The sequence below is a fragment of the Equus asinus genome, chromosome 3, assembly GCF_041296235.1.
Source record: "Equus asinus isolate D_3611 breed Donkey chromosome 3, EquAss-T2T_v2, whole genome shotgun sequence".
NCBI lineage: Eukaryota > Metazoa > Chordata > Mammalia > Perissodactyla > Equidae > Equus > Equus asinus.
Genome location: NC_091792.1, coordinates 64,672,986 through 64,681,041, shown reverse-complemented (window position 1 = coordinate 64,681,041; position 8,056 = coordinate 64,672,986).

The window sequence follows — 8,056 nt, the reverse complement described above, 5'->3', positions numbered from 1 at the left end:
GTAGTGGTCTCGGCCGGTTCGCGGCGGGCGGGCCCAGTTTAGCGAGGAAGGAACTCCCCAGCTGTGCGTAGGGCTTCCGTGTCACTGGACACCTGCTTCCGATTTGATAGGCGAAATGAAGTCTAGGAGCCCCTTCCTTAACTAGTCCCCGAAAGTCAGCCCCGCGAGGTGGAGGAGAGCTGTCCGCTTGCTGGTTCCGAAGTAGAGGCGGGTCTCCCAACGCCGTTAGTGTCTCACCGCTTAGGGTTATAGTGCCCTGCAAAGATCTACCCCCGTCTTGCGTTAGTTGTGTGCTTACTTTGGCCAGTCCTAGTCCTGCCCGCTGGGGTAAGGAGGAAACGGGTGGGGGAAGGGAGTAGTAGGAAGACCTGTGAGAAGACCCGATTCGTGTCCCGTGCTTGAGTAAGTAGGCAAGTCACGATCTTTCCAAATCTGTTTCCTTGTGAGTCAAGTGGCGATAGTATCATTGTCTCCATGAGATGTGAGGATTGAAGTGAAATAAGTGTGGAAAGTGCTCATGACGTGAGGCGGGTCCTCATTAAAACAGAGAAACTAAGGACTTCTGCAAAGTTGGCTATAGGAACAGAATCCAGGCTGGATTCCTGCCAGGCCTGAGCCTCCCCGGCTCCCCATTCGTGCCTCAGTTTGAGCACTTTGCGGCCTTCAAATGTAGGATTCCTTTCCCCTGACACACTTCCGTTCCTGGTTTCTGTTGGAAGACGCTTCTATACGTGAGCCGAGACACTGACTGCCCTTTTTGGACTATCTTTTCAAGGATGTTTCTATGGTAAATAGCCTTGGAAGGCAGAAATAATGTCTTCATCCAGGCAAAGGTCTGGCCGATTTAATCTCCATTATAAAAGACTCAGGTTCCCTAAGCTCTGAGTTGCTCTCTTGTAGTGCAACCTACTCTGCCGTAATCGCTTAGGCTTATGGGAATTGGGGCTCAGGAAACTGGCCCAAGTGATGATTCTCTGACTACTGTTATCACTGTTAGTAATAAACTGTCCTTTGTCTCTGACCCAGAAGTCTCATCTACCAGCACTCATGAAACTGTGGCAAAGCTAACTTGTTAGTTTGCAAGTAGGCTAAACTCTCAGACCCTTTATAGTTCTTGACAATTTCCTTCCAAACTTTTCCTCAGAATAGTCGGTTCCCCACATTGCCAAGGGGATGAATATCACTAATTCTTACTGCCTTCTGCAGTGTTTCTTATACATGATTCACGGTCCTCCTGCAGTCATCTGGGATGCTTTCTAAAAGTACATTTCCTGGGCCAACTTCCATCTGTTCCTCTTTCTTGCAGAAAGACCCAGGAATCTGCATTTTCACCCGCTCTTCAGGTGATTCTCAGGCACACTAAAGTTTGAGACTCACTGTTCCAGATCCATGCACTCAACAAGTACTCAGGTCTGGAGTGATGGACTGGTTGAAAAATTAAGCTGAGAGGCAATCTCTGAAAAGGCCACAAGATGGAGCTAACAATCCCCCAGTCCAGGCACCTCCTTGGAAAATCTTGTCTCTTCCAGTCTCATTTTCTTTCACTGTGTTCTCTTATGTATGTGTCCCAGTTGCTCTGTGAATCTATCTGTTTTGCCATCTATGTGTTTCATTCTGTTCTCATAAGATTTTCCTTGTTTTGTTGTTGTTGCTTTTCTCAGACTAAGTAGGGCTACAAATCAAAACAAGGATGAAAAGTAGAAATTAAATGTATCTTTTTTTTCTTTAAGTAGAATACAAAGGTTAACATTAAACCAATAAGTTTCTCCAGTCTTTCTGGAAATCCGGGAAGGAGTTGGCTTTATTCTACGCTCCGTTACTAGCCAGGGGCATGACCTGGGGCATATTATCACACTTTTCTCACTTTCTTTTCCTCAACTATAAAAGGAAAGATTGAACTAAATGCTCCAAGTTCTTACCAGCTCAGACACTCTGAACTTTTTTCATTCTTTGCATAATTTCGGTAAAGAGGGTGACTAAGACTTACCCAGAGACCAGACTGGGAAAGAGAAATCTTGGTGACTATAACTAATCTGTCACCAACTTCTGTTTCTTCTTTCAGTAGAAAGGGCCTTCTTCAGAGGACCCTGAAGTTAGGTCCTCTGTATAAACTATAGCAGAAGTCTACTGGTAGTTCTCACTATCTCTAACTTGCCCCATCCCATACCCTAGGCATCCTTTCCGGGTACTGCCACATTTCCACACACCCCTGCTATCACCATGTAAATTTATGTAAGGAATGACAGACTTGTGTGTGTGTGTGTGTGTGTGTGAGAGAGAGAGAGGAAGATTAGCCCTGAGCTAACAAGCATTGCCAATCTTCCTCTTTTTGCTTGAGGAAGATTGTCCCTGAGCTAACATCTGTGCCAATCTTCTTCGTTTTATGTGGGACACCACCACAGCATGGCTTGACAGGTGGTGCCAGGTCCACGCCTGGGATCCGAACGCACAAAGCCAGGGCTGTTGAAGTGGAGCATGTGAACTTAACCACTATGCAAACGGGCCAGTACCCAGACAACTATTTTTTAAATGTTATGTTAGGGAAAAAAATTTTCTGGGTGCAGAAAGAACAGCCCCTTCCTCTTCCCCTTCTCCTTCTTTTTAAAGCAGTTGACCAGAAAGTGGCTAGTGCAAATAAAAGGCAGAGACTGTTAGATTCGATAAGAAAGCAAGAGCCAACTATATTCCTAAAAGGAACCTACTTTAAATATAAGCATACAAATAAGTTAAACATAAAAGGACAGAAAAAGGTATACCATGCTAACACAAATCAAAGAAGGCTGGAGTGGCTATGTTAATATCAGACAAGGCAGATTTCATATGAAAGAATATTAGAGGGATAAGGAGGATGGCTGCTGAATGCAATACTCGTAGAGCCGGCAGTAGCAAGAACCGTTTCCAATAGGAACTAGGCAACCAGGGATGCAGGCATAGAGTTTGTTCAGCAGAGTTACCAAGGAAATCTTTGAGGAAATCGCTGTAGTCTGATGCTTGATGAGGGACTCAGTGATGGCTTGGGCCTTCTTGGAGGCCTAAACAATTGAAAAGAGGAGAGTAGGGGCTCTGAGTTGGTTTGAGTAATGCGGGGAGAGCTTCCATAAGAAATGCTGCTAATGCAAGTGACTAGAGAAAGGCTCAGGTAGTAAATTGCCAGCCTTTGGGTCAGATTTGGCTGCAGACCTCTTTTATTTTGATCCAGAGGCTTGTTTTTCCCCCTCTGTATCATTTATGATCTTCTAAGCTGCAACTTTTAAAATGCAGCTCAAAATGATTCAACAATAAGGGGATGGATTATCTCACGTAACAGAAAGTTTGGAGGCAAGAAGTCTATGTCTGATCCAACGACATTAAGACCCCAGGTTCTTTCCATCTTCTGGCCTGCCTGTGGCTGCATCTTGGTTGGAAAATTACTGCAGCAGCGCCAGACATCTTATGCTGATATGAACCAACGTCCAGAAATGGAATGGGGGCATTTCTCCCCAGTATGTCTCATTTTTAGAGCCAAGAAACCTTTCCAAAAACCCTCCAAAAGACTTCTGCTCACACCTTAGTGGCCAGAACTGGGTCACATGCCCACTTCTAAATTCAACACTGGCCAGGGGAGTAAGACCACTGTGACTGACTTAAACCAATGAGGATGTTCCCGAGTCACGTGGTGGAGGGATGGTCACTGAGAGGCATTTGGGGCTCGGCTATTTATTATGGAAGAGGGAGACTCGCCATTAGATGGGCAACTACAAGTTCAAGACAGTGGCCAAGAATTGCAAATTGGGAGATTTCACATAAAAAATCAGATTTCTACTTTGCTTTTTTTCTTTCATTAAAAAATTTTTAAATTGTGCTAAATAAACATAAAATTTACCATCCTAAGCATTTTTAAGTGTACAGTTCGGGAGTGTTAACTGTATTCCCATTGTTGTGCAACTAGTCTGCAGAGCTTTTCAATGTGCAAAACTGAAACTCTGTATCCATTTAAAACACGCCCTTCCTCTCCTCCTCCCAGCCCCTGGCAACCACAATTCTACCTTCTGTCACTATGAATTTGACTACTCTAGATACCTTATATAAGTGGAATCAAACACTATTTGTCTTTTTGTGACTGGCTTATGTCGCTTAGTGTAATGTCGTCAAAGTTCGTCCATGTTGTAGCATGTGTTAGAGATTCCTTCTTCTCTCTAAAGCTCAATAATATTCCATTGTAGGTAGATACCACATTTTGTTTATCCATTCATCTGTCAATGGGCACTTGGGTGGCTCCCACCTCTTGGCTGTTGTGAACAATGATGCTATGAACATGGGCATACAAATATCTCTTTGGGACCCTGCTTTCAATTCTTTTGGATATATACCCAAAAGTGGAATCTCTTGCTCATGTGGTAATTCTATTTTTTACTTTTTGAGGAACAACCATGCTGTTTTGTATAGTAGCTGCACCATTTTACATTCCCACCAACAATGCACAAGGGTTCCAATTTCTCTACATCCTGGCCACCGCTTGTTTTTCTTATAGTAGGCATCTTAATGGGTGTAAGGTGATATCTTTTTGTGGTTTTGATTTGAATTCCCAAACAATTAGTGATGTTGAACATTTATTCATATGCTTGTTGGCCATTTGGGTATTATCTTTGGAAAAATGTCTATTCAAGTCCTTTGTCCATTTTTTAATCAGGTTATTTTTTGTCATTGTTGTTGAGTTGTACAAGTTCTTTACATATTCTGGATATTAGCCCCTTATCAGATATATGATTTGTAAATATTTTCTCCCTTTCTGTAAGTTGCCTCTTCGCTTTGTTGATTTCGGTGCACAGAAATTTTTTTATTTTGGTGTAGTCCAATTTATGTATTTTTACTTGTGTTGCCCTTGCTTTTGATGTCATATCCAAGAAATCATTGCCAAATCCAATGTCATGAAGCTTTTCCCCTAGGTTTTCTTCTAAGAGTTTTACAGTTAGGTCTTATGTACAGGTCCTTGATCCATTTTGAATTAATTTTTATATATGGTGTAAGGAAAGGGTCCAACTTCATTCTTTTACATGTGGCTATCTAGTTTTCCCAGCACCATTTGTTGAAGAGACTGTCCTTTCCCCACTGAGTGGTCTTGGTACCCTTGTTGAAGATCATTTGACCATAAACACAGTGATGTTTATTTCTGGGCTTTCAACTCTATTCCGTTGGTCCATATGTCTGTCTTTATGCCAGTACTACACTGTTTTGATTACTGTAGCTTTGTAATAAGTTTGGAAATCGAGAAGCGTGAGACCTCCATCTTTGTTCTTCTTTTTAAAGATTATTTTGACCATCGGGGTCCCTTGAGATTCCATATGAATTTTAAGATGGATTTTTTTTTATTTCTGTGTTAAACGCTATTGGGATTTTGATAGGGATTGCGTTAAATCTGTAGATCACTTTGCGTAGTATTAACATCTTAACAATGTTGTCTTCCAATCCATGAACACAGGATATCTCTCCATTTATTTGTCTCCTATAATTTCTTTCAGCAGTGTTTTCTAGTTTTCAGTGTACAGTTCTTTCGCCTACTTGGTTAAGTTCATTCCTAAATATTTTATTCTTTTTGATACTATTAGATGGAATTATTTTCTTAAGTTCCTTTTCAGATAGTTCATTCTCTGCCTTTGCTTTGAGAAAGAGAAAGATCTGGCTACATTAAGCTTCCTCTCCTGCGTGGCAGTAGACTTTTGAGCTGCATAGCAGCTGCTCCCCGTGGGAGGGACATTTGTTCTCCTTTTTGCCACAGTCCCTATCCCGCCAGCTTCCCTCACATTCTCTGCCTTGCCTCTGTAGGCATTTGGGCTTTTGAGCCCTTGTTCAGAGGTCTCCAGTGACAGTTCCACACTGCTGCTCTTCATTATGAAGGAGCCAGGGTGGTAAACACCCAGGTACAGACAGGGAACTTGGCAACTTGACAAAATGAAATCGAAGCTGATTTTTCATGTTCCTGAAATTTATCTTGAAGCACCCAATTATTTTATTGCAAACATTTTGAATAGAAATTTTTCTGAAATATATCTTGTGCTTTTTTTCTCTAAAATACAAGATACATGGGGCCAGCTCTGTGGCCGAGTGGTTAAGTTCGCGCACTCTGCTGTGGCGGCCCAGGGTTCGGATCCTGGGCGCAGACATGGATCCTGGGCACGGACATGGCACTGCTCGTCAGGCCACGTTGAGGCGGCATCCCACATCCCACAACTAGCAGGACCTGCAACTAAGATATACAACTGTGTACAGGGGGCGTTTGGGGAGATAAAGCAGAAAACATAAAATACAGGATACCGAACATAATTTAGACTTTTCTTCATGATTTGCCAAAATAGACAATAATTACTGTGCCGTGCTGGGTAACAAAGGGGCGCTCTGAGGAGTCAGTGAAGTGTGCAGGGTTGTTTGTGTCTGTCCTGTAAATGGCCACAGATGCCTGTGCTTTGTGGGTTCTTGCATTTGCTAGGCATTTTTTGTTTGTTTCTTTCTTTTTAAGAGGTTCTTCTGGCTACCAGCAATGAATCTGCCTGTAGCAACCTGCTCTCACTTGCTAGTTGATGCTTCCATCTTAGCGTGGGCTGGGAGCAGATAATCACATTTGTTAGAATTGCGAAAGTCAACAATGGCAAGACAAGGTTCATACAGTCACTCTGCTTCTTCAGAGCTTATTCATGGGCTGTGTGGGACCCGCGAGCTCACGCACAGGTCGGTGTGAAAGACTGTGAGTCAAGAAGGCCAAAGTCAGAGAAGTCCTGGGGCTGACTCGGGGTGGGCAGGCTCCACTTCCATGCAGGCGCTGTAAGGAGCATCCTGCGGCCCACTCCTGCAGCCATGTTGGGGAGCTACGGAAGGCCCGACAGCAGTGCCCAGGCCTATGGAAACTGCCTGGCCTCTGTGGCAGAGGCTCTGCCCGCTGCTGTGCTTTAACAGAAAAATAAGAACACTCTTCTGCCTTCCCCATCTGCCCTCCCTCTTGGGTACACAAATTAATTTCTCAATGGATTTAATACGGTTTTATTTTTCCCGAGGAGATTCACTTTGGATTGTGTCCAGGAATTTATTTTTTTCCTCTTTGGAAAGATTTTATTTATTTTAACTTTTTCACTATGAACATTTTCAAACACCATATTAGAGAGAGCAGTATAATTAACCTCTGCATACCCATGCTTCAGCTTACGTCAGTTGTCAACTTTACTGTTTTTGTTTCACTTCTCCCCTCCACATTTTTTCAGAGGGGTCATGGAGTATTTTAAAGCAACCATTATTTTACTTCAGAAACCCATTTTTAAAAGTTACAACAGCATATGATACCTTCCATTCGTTGTCAGCCAAGAGCCTCAGCATGAGCAAGGAAATTTACATGTCTTATTTATAGTCCTCCAACAATGCTGTAAGGTAAATTATCCCCATTTTATAGATGAGGAAATTGAGGTTCTGCCTTAATTTGTATATAAAAGAGAATAGGCTAAATGATGATATATTAGGATGAAGTTTAGCCTATGGTAACAGAAAAGCCTCAAGTGCAGTAACCTGATACATTTGTGTTTCTTTCTCTCTTGTGTAAAAGTTCAACTAGGTCCAGAGCATCTCTAGGGCTGGCTTGGTGACGTGATGGCATTAGGGACCCAGGCTTCATCTCTCGTGGTATTCAGCTATTCTCAGCACCTCAGACCAAGATGGCAGCTCCAGGTTCCGTCATCAGGTGGAAGTGGAAAAGGCAATAGTGGAGGGCATGCCCATTTCCTTAAAGGGCATGATCCTGAAGCTGCACACATAACCTCTACTCACCAACCATTGCCCAGAACTTAATCACATGGTCACACCTGCAAGGGAGACTGGCAAATGTGGTCTTTATTTTGGGCAGCCTATGATCAGCTAAAACTCAGGGATTCCGTGATAAAAGAAGAAATGGGGACAACCAGCAGTGCCTTCATGGATGGAATAAAAGTTTCTTTTGAAGTCAAGGGCATGGTTTGAATTCTTTCTTTTGGCCTCAACTGTGGTCCATTTAGTAAACTTAGTGGTACCTGGTTTAACTAGAGATAGATGTCCTCTGGTG